Consider the following 17,047-nt stretch of genomic DNA (forward strand, 5'->3'; position numbering starts at 1 on the left):
GATTTTCTTCAGTTATCAGTTAGGGAGACAATCATATAATCTACTAATAATGATGATTTTGATTATTTCTTTACAGTGGTAATGAGTCTCCGCTTCTCCCTTTTTGTGAGATTCCATTGACAGGAGCTTCTATTATAAAACTGAAGAATGTTAGTGATAACATGTTCCAGTTCTTAATTGGAATGTCTCCTGCATTTCACAGTTCAGGATGACATTGAGTATGGATTTCAGATGGATGTATAATCCCTAGAATAATGAAAGGTTTGTTTGTGTTGTTGTTTCTGGTTGTTGATGTTGCTTTTCTCTCACCTAAACTCACCCAATCTACTAATGAATTCACTGGCTAATGAATTTAACCAAATGCCTCTTGGGCATTAATTATAATCATGGTGTGATTATTTTAAACCTAGGTTTATTGTAATGATGTATTAGGGTACTCCAGAAGAAAAACAGATAGGATATATTTATAAGATCTGATATATAGCATACATACACAAATATACATTTGTATATGTGTACAAATATATGTAGAAGAAGTACTTATTATAGCTACTGGCTCATGAGATTTGGAAGGCAGAAAGTTCCATGACCTGATGTCTACAAACTAGAGAACCAGGAAAGTCAGTGGTATAATTCAGTCCAAGTCCAAAGACCTGAAAAATAGGGGTGTTGGTGGTATAAGTCCTGGTATTAGTCCCAGGCCTAAAGCCCTAGAACCAAGGAAGCTGACATTGAAGCGCTAGAGAAGGTAGACATCCAAGCTCATGTAAAGAGAGCAAATTTGTCCTTCCTCTGCTTTTTGTTCCCTTCAGACCTTCAGTGTATTGGATGAAGTCCACTTGCACTAGGGAGAGCAATCTCTGTTTTTGCTTTGTTTTGTTTTGTTTTTTACCAAATCTACCCATTCAGGTATTAATTTGACTCAGAAACACCCTCAGAGAAACACCCAGAAATAATGTCTTAACAGCTACCTTGGTAACTACCTGGGATTTAGCAAAGTATTTTAGCCCAATCAAATGACACTTAAAATTAACCATCATAAATGACAATGTCAAGTGTCATGAAAATTTATATTGTACTAGACAACATACTATTACATTGTTTACTCATCATAATAAAGCTAGAAGAATGATATCTTTATGCATTTGCATCTGAGAAAAGCTGAGATGTAGAGAGATTAAATTCATTGGCATTGGCAGACATAGACTTTTTTTTTTTGGCCGCGCCCACAACATGTGGCATTCCTGCCAAGGCTCAAATCTGCACTGCAACTGGAGACTCTGCAGTGACAATGCAGGATCCTTAACATGCTATACCACATGAGAACTCCTGACACAGACTTTATTTTCCCCAAAGTTTTACCGGAGTATAGTGGACTTATAAGTATGCATTAGTTTCAGGTGTCCAACAAAGTGATCAGTCATACATATAAATATATCTACTCTTTTTTTTTTTTTTCGAAATTGACATAGACTTTTAAATACACGTCTATCCCATCCAACAGTTTGATGAGTTTTGATGTATTTAATCAATTTAATTGCTGTTAATATTACAATGAACAGTTGCTATTTGCTAAGAAATTGTATAAAAAATATCTAATCCATTTAAATTTACTAATACATTCAGTCTTTGAAATCACTATATGAGGCAGAACTTATCATTGTTCAGTTTATGGATGAGGAAACTGAGGCAAAGAAGTATTATTATGTTGAAATATCTATGTATATTTCTATAAGAATGTATTGTAGCTTTAACAAAATCAGATAATTTTATTTAGAATTTTTCAATAAGTTGTCAAAGATGTGCTCTTTTCCATGCCATTCCCTTTCTCTTTGCCTGTAGAATTTTTTTAACTAGCCCAATGCTGACTATTTTTCTTTTTGAAGAGAGTTTAGATTAATCAGGATTTAATTTTTGTTAACAGAAATTATGGATTGTCTTAGACCTGGCTCTCTTTCTACTTGAGTGATGGTGAAATTCTTTTCTGAGAGTCACAATGGAGGGAAGACTGCTGTAGCCTTAACAAGGAACAGGCCATGCAATTCTCAATAATGTCAAGGATTTTTTTCACTACTTAAATAATCTGATTTTTCTGATCCTGAACCAAGATAGTAGGTAAAGATTATAATTCATAGCATACTGTAACAGGGTTAGTTATACCTGCCTCCCTTATTATTCAGCTGTAGTGATCATAATTTCCAGAATGTGTATATTGTGGTGCTTTCTCTACAAAAATTGAGCCTGAAATATGCCATTTATCTGGGGAGTATATAAAGAATCTTCTTTAATTTTTTTTCAGTTAATCTCTTGAATTTACTCAAGCATTAAATCCAGAGTTGGTTTCTTCTTTTCTTCCCCCCCACCCCAAACCCCTACTCTTGGCATTATAAGTATGTCAGTGTTGCCCAGATTCTACCCTAAGATTAAGTGCCTATTTTATTTATCTATTATTTTTTGTCTTTTTTCCACATTTTTTGTCCATAGAGAGGCTGCATTAGTGATCTATTAGCCACATGTCATTTAAATGGGGGTTATCATATTACATTTTCTATTTCAAATTGTTATTCTCTCTACTTCTACTCTTTAGTCAAGCCAGAATAAATGGTATCTTTTTTCATATTGTTACTTTGTAGTCGTAAAGAATTTTTCTTGTCTTTTATTCTTTAAGTTATTTTGAATTCTGTTAAATTGTCCTTATTTTTTACAAGAGACCTGTAAAGAGAATGATGGACTCATAGAAAAAAATCTTTTATGATACAAGTCTAACTCTAGTGCAACAGAAATGAAACTGAGATGGACTCAACATACGTAATCAGTGTTGAAAGTCGGAGAATTTTGGTTTCAAAATCTTAGAGAAAATGCTCAGAACTATGAGGGCATACAACATCCCTGTACTCAATATATTGTGCATTCCCATTTCTTTTATTATCAACTTCATGTAAAGAAAAGGAATCAGAACCACAAACTCTTTTTTTTTTTTTTTTTTTTTTGTATTTTTAGGGCCACACCTGCAGCATATGGAGGTTCCCAGGCTAGAGGTCAAATCCGAGCTGTAGCAGCCTCTGGCCTAAGCCACAGCCATAGCAATACCAGATCCCAGCAGCATCTGTGACCTATACCACAGTTCAGGGCAACACTGGATCCTTAACCCACTGAGCAAGGCCAGGGATCGAACCTGTGTCCTCATGGCTACTAGTCAGATTTGTTTCCACTAAGCCACAACAGGAACTCCCCAAAGTCTTAATTATAGTATTTGCATAAGGCTCTGGACTTACTCTCTTGGCCCACTCTGGATTTGTGTTCTTAAGAATTCATGGGACAGATGAATGACTTCCCACCTCCTAGCACCTCTGTGTGAGGGCTTTCTCTAGCTGCATAAATGTAGTAGGCGGAGGAGAAAGCCAGAGATGTGGGGGAGTTAATGCTCCAAAAGCAAGCTTTCAACAATAAGGAATGTTTATTTGTAGGTAAATTCCTTGGTTTCCTCATTCCTTGGTGGGAAAGTTCTTTCAGCAAATTGTTAGCAAGTCGGACCCCCAGCTGCACACAGCCATGTCTACTCATTCGCATATCCTTTATTGGTTTCCTCCCTTCTGACCTCCATTTCCTAATAACAGTCCTTCCCAGGACCTGGTTCTGCTTTGGGGGAAACACCCTTGCAGCAAGGAGCAAAGTCCCAGAGGTATATGTGATAACAAATAAATATTAGGGGGAGGAATCAACCAGTGCAGATAGTGCAAGTGGTAATTTTTAGAAATTGATTCTATCCAATCAAACATTTCATCAAAATATTTGTTCCAAGCCACTATTTTCCTCAATTATAATAGTGTTATTTTTCTATTTAAAAGTTTCATGTCAGAGAGTCAACAGCGGTTGCTGAATCAGCTATCTGCCTTGTGTCATTTTACTTCATTTAAAAATCTTTTTATTTTTAATATTTCAGAATCCTAAATGTAGAACATAAGCCCCCACACAGCCTGTCATTCAACTTATTTTTTTAGTCTTTTTTCTTTTAACCTGTTTAAAAATAGTAATTTCACATACTTATAGTATGATTATTTTATATAGTAAAATGTAGTAAAATGATTATAGTAGTCAAACTAATATATCACCTCCTAACATAATTACCATTTTTTGTGTGTGATGAGGGCACCTAGAATCTACTTTCTTAGCAAAACTTCCAGTTTTCAACATAGTATTATTAACTGTAGTCATCATGTCATAATGTTAGCTCTCTAGATTTATTCATCTAATATAACTAATATTTTGTATTCTTTAACAAACATCTCTCTGTATCCCTGGCCCTTATCCCCACCATCTGCTGACTGCAGTTCCACTCTCTGCTGCTATGGATTTGACTTTTTTTGGATTCCACATGTAAGTGAAGATATGCAGTTTTTTAGTTTCTTTGTCTGGCTTATTTCACTTAGCATAATGCCCTCTGGCTCCATCCAGGTTGTTGTAAATGGCAGGATGTACTTCTTTAAGACACACATACATATATGTAATGGAATATTATATAAATAAATAAATGCACACACACACACACACACACACACACGCACACACACACACCCCCCACATTTTTTTACCCAGTCATCTCTTAATGGGCATTTTGTTTGTTTTCATATTTTGTGAATAATGCTGCAACTGACATCCAATTTCAATGAATATCAATATTTAATATATATTTATATAGCCTATCTTATTTATTTTTCATTTTTCTAGGTCTTCATGGAGTTGTTATATATAGGCCAAAAATGTACATTGTAAATTTATAGCAAAATGAATGTTCTCAAACTGAACACACACATATAACCAGCACCCAGATAAAACTAATAAAATATTACCAGCACCCCCAAATTCCCTTCCCACTATGTACACTTTTTTCACTTAACTGCTCACACTAACAAAAGTAAACATCGTTTTAACTTCTACCTTGTATGAGTTTTTTAAAGCAAATAACACAAATCCTGTTGTTTTACCTCTCATCTACCCTGCTTTATTGCATATTATTGAGTCTAATCTAAAGGCAAAACAGCTCCCTAACTCCACCATACTTTACAAAAAAAACATGCACATAATTTCTCTAAAATTTGTTGGAAAATGCTCTCCTCAAGTAGAAATGAACTAAAACCTGGATTTAGTGAACTGAAGAGAAGTGTATAATAGGGAGTAAAGGACATATTTTCACTATGGATTTGGACTAATTGGGAAGTAATGTCCTATGTTCAAAAATCATGTAAGAAACACACCGACTCTTTGGGAATTGCTAGCCTATCCAAACACGAACTGGATTATTTTGCTAAGAAACCCCGCAATTGCATTAATAATATCCTTATATTGTGGCATTACATTCTAACTTGAAGTCAGTTTGCAAGTAATTGTTTTATTTGGATTTAAGTCATAATCTAGGTTGAAAGTTTTATTTTAGGATGACTAGAGGCATTTCAGAACGATACATCTATTGATTAAAAAACTATTTTTGAACTTATGAAGTGCTCAAAGTAATTAATTTTAACAGTGACATAATGCAGTGTATTTCTGGAGCAGCCTTTCTCTCCAATACAGAGTAATTCCATATTCATTAGATACTTCCTTATTTGACAGACAAATGCCCGAAGGAGACAATTACTGCAGTGTCTGACTTAGTGTACTATCTTTTCAGCTAACATTTGGTTCTCTTCTTGTTAACACAGAAATAAAAAGCTGATAGTGAATTCCATCAAGCTCCTTATTTGAATTTTGGAATAATGTCTGGCTTTTATGTTCATATGCTGTCTTGAATTAATAATTTTTAAAAAGAAAAATTGAATTATAAATAGGAAATTGATAAAATATATCTGCTTAATCATTACTCTTTGAGAATGTCTAGGCACATAATAAAATATTAATGTTTATCCTCCTTTAATGATAAGGGACAAATACATATTCTGACAATTCAAATACTAACATAATCATATTTAGTTAATGAAAAATTCAAGAAAACACAAATATTAATTTCTTACCAATTGTTAAAAAATATAAAGTAAAATTACATAAGAATCTTACATTTATGACAAATATTTGAAAATAATTTATAGTTTCTATTATTTTGACTTAATTTTCAAACTAACTAAAGACTAATTTCACAAACACTGACTTCCAGCTTGCAGAATTGCAAATTCTCCCATCTACCTTACTCTGCAGATAGCATATACTTGCCATTTATTATTCTAATTTATCAAGCATTTAAACTATATGTATTTCTTTACCAAATTCACTTCCCCAAAGATGTCCAATCTATCCATCTAAATCAATCTGTGAAGAAAATATTTAGGAGCATAAGTTTCCCCAAAAAATATAATGCACCAAAAGTGTCTAGCATGAATCTTCTAGCTGTCAAATAATAATTCCAAACATGTTAATTATATTTCAACAAAAAATAAATTCATTTTAAATGTATTTTTTTCTTTCTCAAATATCATTGCTGCCATGGACAGTTTGACCCTGTTAAGAATTATCGCTGGAGTGGATTTTTATTCCTGGTATTTGACAAGCTAGGTAATTTTGATCAACACTTCCACTAAGAGCACAATCAGCAAGTTCAGATATAAATTTCTGTATTTCTATACCTTCATCTACATTATCTGTCTTTCTGTCTTCTGCCTATAGTGAAAATTGCAGGGCCAAGATCTGAAAAAAATGGAAACCCAGTGTAATGACCCCAGAATGTGTAGACACTTTTCCCTAAGAAGAGCCAACGTATTTCTGAAGAAGAGGCTGAGAATCTGAGAAGCAAAGCAAATTTTTCAACAAATTCAAAGACTTAGAGAGGCAAACTTTGTGATTTGGGGCCCACCAAAAAATAGAGCCTGGTATTATACCAAGTTTGAGTTGGAACCCCTCCCCCCCCAAAAAAATGCAAGTTAGGAGTAAGGATTCAATTGAAGTAGACTAGCCTTCACTGGGTCTGAATCATAGCATTGAATTGACTCCAGCTCATATTGGATTAAAGCACCTAGATTTGCTGATGCACAGGTTGTACACCAGAATCAACTGCACATTGAACTTTAAAAAAAACAAAAACCTTATGCTTAATACATTCAAAGAAATAAAAAGCATAATTAATATAGAAATAGTAACTATTATAGTAAACAAAGTGGAATTTCTATGACTGAAAAATCCAGAAACTGAAATCAAGAAGTTAAAGGTGAGTCTCATAAAATATTCGACAGAGATGAAGAGAGAATTTTGAACTGGATGAAAAATCAGAAGAAAATATCCATAATGAATGCAAATATTTAAAAGAAAGGAAAAATACAGAACATGTGAGATAAGAGATTAAGGAAAAGGAGGCCTATGCAAATATAATTGAGTTCCAATCATCAGTGTATGAGGGTTTCAGTTTTTCCACATCTTGACCAATGTTTGCCATTTTCTTAAAAAAACAAAACAAACAAACAAAAACAGAGAAATCCTAGTAAGGGTAAATGGAAATCTTATGGTTTTGATCTGAATTTTCCCTGATGTCTAATGATGAGCATCTTTTCATGTGCCTATTGGTAATTTATATACCTTCCTTGAAGAAATATTTATTCATTGTTTCCTGCTTTTGGATCTTTTGTTAATTCATCTTTTGTTAAGTTGTAAGGATCCTTTGTATGTTGAATACTAAACACATAAGATATATAATTTACAAATATTTCATTTCATTCTATGAGTTGTCTTCTATCTTTCCTGGTAGTGTCCTTTAATGTACAGAATTTTAAATTTTGATGAAGCCTAAATTATCTATTTTATCTCTTGTTGCTTGTGTTCTTGGTCTCATATTTAAAGATCGTTGACTAATCCAAGGTCATGAAGATTTACATTTATGTTTCCATCTAAGAGTTTCACAGTTTTACCTATTAAATTTAAGTCTTTGTTTCATCTTGAGTTAATTTTTTGTATATAGTGTTAAGTAGAAATCCAAATCCACACTTTCGCATGTGGATACAAGTTGTTTCTTCATCATTTGCTGAAAAGAACAATCTTTCCTCATTGAATCATCTTAGCATCTTCCTTGAAAATCAATGAAACATAAAGGTATGAGTTTATTTCTAGAATCTTATTTCTAGTCCATTGACGGATATATCTATCCTTATGCTAGAATCACAATAATTTTTATTATTGCAGCTTTTTGGTAATATTTGAAATCAGAAGTGTTGCCTTTGTTTTTTTGTTTTCCTTTTTCAAGAGTGATTTGGCTGCCCAGTGTTCCTTGCAATTCCATATTCATTTTAGGATATTTGCCTAATTGCCCTGGCTGGAACTTTTAGTATAAAATGGGCTAGAAGTGTCAAAAGCAGAAGTCCTTGTCTTGTCACCAATCTTAAGAGGAAAATTTTGATTTTTTCATTGTTAAGAGTATTGTTAGTAGTATTTTCATTTCATTTATCTGGTGAAAAAAAGTTCAGTGTTATTCCTAGTTTGTTGAATGTTTTTATCATGAAAGAATGTTTGATTTGGTAAAATGCTTCTTCTACATCTATTGAGATGATCGTGTGGATTTTTCTTCATTCTGTAAATATGAGTTTATTTCATTGACTGGTTTTCATAAGTTGAACTATTCTAGCATTCCTGGAAAAAAGCCTACATGGTCATGGTATATACTTCTTTTAACATATTTCTGTGTCTGGCTTTATGATCCTGAACCTTCTGCACATTTCTCCTTTGTGGGTAGCTTAATATTAGAGTTCACCTATAGAGGGCACTGGAAGGCCACTGCAAGATCAGAGGAAGAGAAATATATTACTTTTCTTTTAAGGGTGTTCGGGGTTTAACATGGCGGCCAGGTGATTGGTATGTAGGAGGCCTGTACTCTTTACCACAGTACCAAGTTTCATGGATTAGAAGTTCATGCCTTCTGAAAAGTTTCTCTATCCCATAGCGGTAGCCTTCATGGCTCTTTTGAAGCCAGCACTCTCCAGGCCAGTTTTCTTCCATCTAATGTGCCACTGCAGTTCACTGGTCAAAGCAAAAGCTAATGGTTGTTAGGAGAAAGGTAGAGTCTTAGCTAGCTATAAATCACAGGTGTTTTTGAGTGTGTAATTGAAATAGATATACCTGGGAACTGGTAGAATCCCTACATTAACTTGTGACCCATGGGTAATAACCACCATGAAAGTTCCTAGGCCTTTCCCTTCTTATTCAGAAGCTATGCTAGAAAGAATATTACATCCTTGAAGGAATTGCAAAGATTTGTACTGTTATCAAATATTGTAAAGATGCAAAAAAAAAAATGTACTTATCACATCCTCATTTAACCTATTTGGCCTGTGCTAAAGTTGAATAGATCATGGAGAATAACTTTGGAGGCACTGCTTGCAGTGAGTAATACAGTTATAGTATTTTTACTGGAGCAAATCAATCCAGTCCTTTGGACTTGGTTTGCAAATATTTTTCTGGCCTATTCATTTTTCTCCATACAAAAAATGGCAAGGACCACTAGGTAAGTTGACCACTAGAAAAGTTTTCCATTTCTATCAGACAACAGGCATCCTCATGTTTATGTCTAAGAGCTATTTCTACTCTCCTGCTCTCTGTCCTAACACAGTCTGCAAATAATTTTCTTAAAATTTCACAAAATATCTCATTGTTTCCATAAATTGATATTATTCTGATTAGACAGGATGAGGTGGAGGTAGTTGAGAATGTAAATGCCTTATTAAGACATTCACGAGCCAGAGAGTAACAGATAAACTTTATAAAATTTCATGAACTTATTAACTCAGTGAAATTCTGGGGGTTCAGTGATGTGGAGAACAAGATATATTCATCTGGGTTAAACACAGGTTGCTATTATTTCATACCACCTACCATATAAACACAAAGAGGCATGGTTGGAATTTAAAAGCCATATAGACTATATTTGTGTATTCTATTTTAACCTTACCAAATTACCTATAAGTTTTTTCTTCCTGAGTGAAAGAATATTCTGAAGCAAATTCAGGCTCCAGTGAAATCTGCTTTTCCCCTTGGGCCTCATAATCCAGGAGATCTAATCATATTCAAATTATAGGAGTTTCCTGTGTCACAGTGGGTTAAGAATCTGACATTGTCATTGCAACAGCTTGAGTCTCTGCTGTGGCGCTGGTTCAATTCATGGCCAGGTAACTTCCATATGCCACAGGAATGGAAAAAAAAAAAAGTGCTGTGTGGAGAACCAATAGAAGAACAGCTGTAAAAAAAAAATAAAATAAAATAAAACAAAACAAAAAAACCCAATAATTTTGGAGAAAATACATACCTTTTTTAGCAGGTAATTATTTTCCTTTGAGAAGCAGCTTCTGACTTGCTACTTGGCATTAAGAAAGACAGTGCTAGCTTTGGGATATCAAGTGACTATGAAGTCTGAGCTTTCAATCATATAGTTTTCTGATCTATCAGACTGAAGGTTTGGCATGAGCAAAAGCAATATTTCATCAAGTGGAAACAGTGTATAAAAAAGCCTAGTATCAGGCAGATCTCAAAGGTACGATTAAGTTTTCTAAGCAGAAGGCTCAGATTTATTTGCAACCAACTCCTACGTCAGTATTTTCCTCTCTCTTAATCCTAACTTCTGGTTTCATGGGGAGTACTTTATGATCCATGGACTAAGGGAAAGAATGAAAACTTTCCACTGTTTTGTAAGTGGTTCTAGACAATATGATCATATTACCTGAAAGTGAACACTTCAGATTTACAGTCCCCAAAGAAATGAATCTGGAAGACAGAAATGAACCTGGAAGACAGAAATGAAGTGTAACCTCCCACTAGGCAGAATTTCAGACAGTATATTGTCCTGTCTACTTTGGATGGCCTGAGAAGTATAGATTGTATCGACTAAAGCAATGATTCTTAATGGTTTGGTTGGATATATAGAGACCCGGAAGAAACAAGAATGGAATATTGGGAAGGTGCGGTATGTATATGCAATGGAGTATTATTCAGCCATATAAAAGACTGAAATAATGTCATTGTAGCAACATGTATGGAACTAGAGATTATCATACTGAATGAAGTAAGTCAGACAGAGAAAGAAAAACATCATATGGTATTACTTACATATAGAATCAAATAAAAATGATACAAAAGCCATGCTTTCAAATTTGGTTGTGATGATTATTGTATACCTATAAATGTAATAAAATTCATTAAGTAATTATTTAAAAAAAGCAGAAATAAACTTGCAGATTTCAGAGCCAATTTTATGGTGAAACCATTGGTGGGAGTGAAAAATTGGGAGGAGGGGAATAACATATACACACTACTGTGTAAAGTAGATGATTAACAAGAACCTATTATATAGCACAGGAAAATCTACTCTGTAGTTTGTAATATCTTATATGAGGAAAAAAGAATGGAAATATTTACATGTCTGACTAATTCACTTTGCTCTACACCTGAAACCAATACAACATTGTGAATCAACTATACTCCAATAAAATTAAATTTTAAAAAATAATTGAATATTGGTGAAAAGAGGTATTGTGGATGGATCTCTCTGAGGGGCATAGACTGTGAAGATTTATTTCCCATGTGAATGCCTACTCAAAGACATATATTTTGGAAGAGACTCAAAATAATAAGGTAGACAAACAACCAACTTAATGGATGTGAGTATGCTCTTCCCCAGCCTTCCCAGTGCTTGCTCAAAGGGCCATGAACAAAGAGGTCATGGCAGTAAGAATGAAATATGGACTTCAGCAATATGGACCTACTTTTACCAAGGCTGACATTGATAACAATACTGCTGGGTTCCCAATCTTCTGGTAGTATAGACCAACACTGGGTTTTCTATATGGCATCATTCCTCATGGGGAGCTTACCATCTAGAAGCAGGTTGATCTCATTGGATCGTTGTCATGAGGAAGAGGTAGAGATTTAACTTCACTGAATAAAAATATATTCTGAAAATTGATTTGCTTTTGATGTCCATGATGCTTCTCCTAACACCACTTTAATTACTCTCAGGAGATTTTGCACAGCATTGATTCTGTTCAACAAACTGATTTTCTCAGCATGAACTTCAATGATGTTGTGGAGTTAATCTGTCTTACTACTGACTCTTTCACCCTGAAGGAGTTGGCCTAATACAAAGATGGGATGGCTTACTGAAGAGGCATTTATGATGGTAGCCATGAGACAACATCCTGAAATGGTGTGATCTCATATGATGTAGTATATAGTTTGAGACAATATTACATGGTTGTGTCTCCCGCATAGCTAGAATACATGGGTCCAAGAATCAAGGATAGGAAGGTGCTCCTATCAACTGTTTTACCTAATAACACAGTCACAGAATGTTTGCTTCCTACCCTAAAAATCTTGAGGTCTGTTATAGAGATCATAGTTCCTAAGAAGAGAAGGTTTCCACCAGGGAACACAGTAATTCTTCAATTTACTTTGAACAGGAGTGTTTCCTGTATACTTGTGGTTTCTCATATTGCCAAGCAGACTGATTGAATTGATCCTAATTATTTGGGGGAAAATTGGTTTGCTGCTATACAATAGGGCAGGGAGAATCATGTCTGGAACCCAGCGGACTCTTTAAGGTTCTCTTAAGAATTTCCATCACTATTGGAAAATGACAGCAATAACTACAACAACAAAAATCAAAGCCAGTAAGCACTTAGATGCTTTAAAATGATGGTTTGATTTAACTTCCTAGATAAAACACCACAGCCACCTGAGGTTGGAATGGAAAATTTAAATATAAAATAGTACTGGGAGAAGGAAGTCAGTTACCCTTTAATAACTAATTGTAGAAATTGTAATATAATATAATAACTATATCTTAAAGATTTATAATTAACCTCCAATAAGCCTGTGCATAATAATATGTAACTCTATCTCTATCTATTATCTATCGTTCTATCTATCTCTTTACAAATCTTTAAAGTTAATCCAAAGGGACTGTGAATGAATTGGAGAATTAATTAATATAACCAATCATATATACAATACTGTTGATATTGTGTGTCTCCTTATTTTGGAGATAGACTGAGAACTCCCTTGTGTGAAGTATGACTGCACCTTGTTAGGTGGAAATATAAAATTGTTTTTTTCACCCTCTTGTAGTCCTAGCATAGGATTAGGTTTCTATAGTTGATACTTCTATATTTTTGAGTGTAGGTTTACTTTTGGCAATTAGCCACTTTTTACTAGTTAACAGATATTTAAGATACATTTTCCCTGTTCAACATGCTGTTGTGGTTTCTGTCTTCTGCAGGACCCTGACTAACATATCATTTCTTCTAGGTATCTATTGCTATATAGAATACACCCACAACTTAAGAGCTTAAAACAGCAATATCTTACTATCTCTCATGGTTCAGTGGTATGACAGGAATAAGCTGGGTGATTCTCTGTTGAGTATGTCCTGTAGTTGTAGCAGTGTGTCATGTGAAGCTGCTGTTAGGTGAAGGTTGAACTGTTGTGGAAATACAAGATGGCCCACTCAAAGGGCTAATAATTGGTACTGGGAGCTCACCTGGGGTTCTCTCAACTGAAGCATTTTACTATGACCTCCAAGCCAGTTAAGATACCATATCTAAAAGTGTTACTTCTGCCAGTCTTTACTTATACTATTCCCAGATGCTCTCGTATTTTTAAAGTTCTGTTGTCACTTTAGGTACTAATTTATCAATTGGTTGCTTTATGTATAACCATCATAAACTGATTTTGGCAGCTTAAAGAAACAAAAAACCCTCTATTGATAATCAGGTTGCTCACAGAAATATCAGGAAAGGGGCAGCTTAAACACCTAAAATTGATAAGAAAGAAGAGAAGCTGTTAACTGCAGCCTAAATTCTTTCTCAACAGAATTACTACTCTCACTGGCAAAAACATCATTCCACAATTCTTATTGCCTACAGTAGGCATCTCCCCAAATATCAAATGTCTGCTAGACCCATAATGTATTTATTTTAGAAAAATTTTACACAATTATTTAACAAATTCTTTTCAAATTTCTAAAGTATGAGCTTATCAATAAGTCAAATAACAAAGTATGGAAAAACCTTTAGCCAAAGTTATTAATACGAGTATAACTTAATCACTGCACAATAGGGTTCCAGTCTACCTGATCTGATTACCAAAGGGGTTAATTAGATAAATAACTGAGTAATGTTAATTCTGGGTGTTTTAGGGTGATATGTTTTCATGTATTTTTTTTTAGGGATACAGATGTGAATCAGTTTAATATTTTTGTGGACAGTGTAAAATTCTGGCTGTACTTCTCTTATTTTTGACACATATAGCTATTTACATGCTATTACAAAAATAAAAAATATTAGTGTTGAAATAATTAGAAAATATGTAATGGTATAAGAGAAAATAATACCACAGTGGTGATAATAGATTCTGTTATTTACTTAATACAATGTTTCCTATGAAGAATGCTTCTTAATTTATATTCCAGTCTTCTCAGTTTAAGATTTAGGGATTTAAAAAAAAAATGGCCTCAGAGAAAAAAGATACTTCTTGAAATCTGAAGAACATATCGACTCCTGGGGGGAAGTTAAAAGCATTAACTGAAATATGGCCAATAGGTACAGTTTTAGAGGGGTGGCTGGAGGGGGAGAAAGTCATTCTGACTGACCAAGAGACAATAGGTTCACACACCACATAAACCTGTCTACAAATAACAACAGCTAATATTCTGTAAGGAGTAGAAAAACAGGATTACCAGTAAATAAAACGCTGAAATAGCAATTGCTTACTAGTAGCTCAGGCAAAAAACCAGGAATCAAATATTCTTTGATTCCGAATTGAGAATTTATAATACTCGTGCAACTGCAATCCATCCACCAATTTATTTATTAGTTCACTCATTTACTAATAATTTATTGAATATCTCCTGTTTGATAGGCAGTGAGGAAAACATTGATGAAACAAAATACCACTTTTCTCACATACATTATAGTCAAGCAGGGAAGAAAATAAAACAAATTAAAATTAAACAAACAACAGCAGAAATAAAACCACACAAATAGAAGTAACCAAGGATTACATGAAGGGTACTTTGTAAGTGTAATATTTTGCTTTTTTTATTTTGATGCTGGTCAGATATGATGAAAAGTGAAAAGTCACTGACCTAAACATTGTGATTGGTATATTTTTCAAAAAATAGTTGAAAATACGTAAAAATGATGAAAATTTTGGCTTTTGAAAGAATAACTGCTCAGGCTTTCTAGAAGTTTTTATTCATGCAAATAATTAATTTCCTAAGTATCTAGATAAACAAGAGTTTTTTAGGGTTTTTTTTTTTTTTTTTTTTTTTGAGTTTACGTGATTTGCCAAGGGGTAATGTCTCCTTTCAGTCTTGTTGTTGATTACTGGTTTACAAAAACACTTAAGGTCTTTTCATCTAAGAACACTGTAAAATAAATAAAACCATTGAGATTTGTAAAAGCAAAACAAAACAACAAAAAACTCAAAACATCTTCACCACAATTTAGCAATGGCTCTCCTGATGCAATAGAGTGCCTGTTGGAGAACATGTTAATAATATTTGGAGGACAATGTGTTGTTATTAAATGAAACATCTTGGGTGTACTCTGGTTATGTATTAATACATAAAATTGGGTTAAACTGTGATTAAGCATGTATTTTAGGCTTCTTGATTGCAAGCTAAAAAAACTGATCCTTAGTAACCCATGCAGAAAATCAGTTTATAGAAAGATTATTGGGGTGTTTAGCAAAACTGGAAAAAAATTGGGGAGTTAAGTTCAGAAATTAGGTCAAGACCAATGGGAGACTAATAGCGGAGGTTACGCTTAAGGCTCTTTCATAGAAATAATTTGGTTAGGACATTACTGCTACACTGATACTGTTAAGCCCATCATGATGCCTCTTGAATTGTCACCGTAACTTGATGATTGAAATTTTATCTTTACCATCTCTGTGACTTTTTTTGTTAATTTCAACATTCAAACTCCCAGGTGGAAATATCTGATTTGTCACAATTCCTGCTTCTCAAGAAGACCCATCCAAAATGGGAAGTCCCCAAAAGTTGCTTAACTTAATCAACAAACACACCCTACAGAAAAATAAGACACAAAAATAATGTTTCAGATTTGTATTCAACACCGGCTAAATAAAAAATACCACTTGGTAGCTATCAAAGTGATCACATTAATTAATTATGTGAAACAGAGAGCATGATGAAAAATAAGATTTTCTTTAAAACCACTTTGATCACCATTGGTGGAATGGATTTTGGGATTAGTTATCTTTTTTGGTCTTATTCATATACCACATATAGTTCTCTTTAGTGAAGTCTAAAGAAATTAGAAGCTATGGAAACTAGAGGATCATATATTTAAGGTTCCACTACAATAAAAGTTACTTAATAAAATAAGAAAATATAATGTTTAAAATATCCTGTTTTAATATAACTTGATTTTGCATTACTAATAATTTATTGAACATTTCCTATTTGATAGGCAGTGAGGAAAACATTGATGAAACAAAATATCACTTTTCTCACATACATTATAGTCAAGCAGGGAAGAAAATAAAACAAATTAAAATTAAACAAACAACAGCAGAAATAAAACCACAAAAATAGAAGCAACCAAGGATTACATGAAGGGTACTTTGTAAGTGTACAATGGAATCCAATGGCAAGTCCATAGAAGCTTTTTAGCGTCAAATATTTTAAAATCTCAAGGTATTAAGCGTTGAAAATATGACTCCTGTGGAGCCTAGAGGAATTTTAAGGCAGTGAAACTACTCTGTATTATACTGTAATGATGGATATATGTCATTATGAACTAATCCTAATCCATAGACATTACAATGAGAATGAAACCTAATGTAAACGGGGTGATAACGTTTTGTTAGTATAAGCTCATAAATTGTAACAAATGTAACATGGGTGGGGATGATGATAATGGGGGAAGCTATGAATATGTGGGAGTAGGGAGTATATGGGATATTCCTGTATCTTCTGTGGGTTATTTCTGTGAACTTAAAACTTCTCTAAAAATAAAGTCTATGAAAAAAATTACATCCATGATTTAAATTTGTGGTGTATCAT

The sequence above is a fragment of the Sus scrofa genome, chromosome 1 (genome assembly GCF_000003025.6).
Source record: "Sus scrofa isolate TJ Tabasco breed Duroc chromosome 1, Sscrofa11.1, whole genome shotgun sequence".
NCBI lineage: Eukaryota > Metazoa > Chordata > Mammalia > Artiodactyla > Suidae > Sus > Sus scrofa.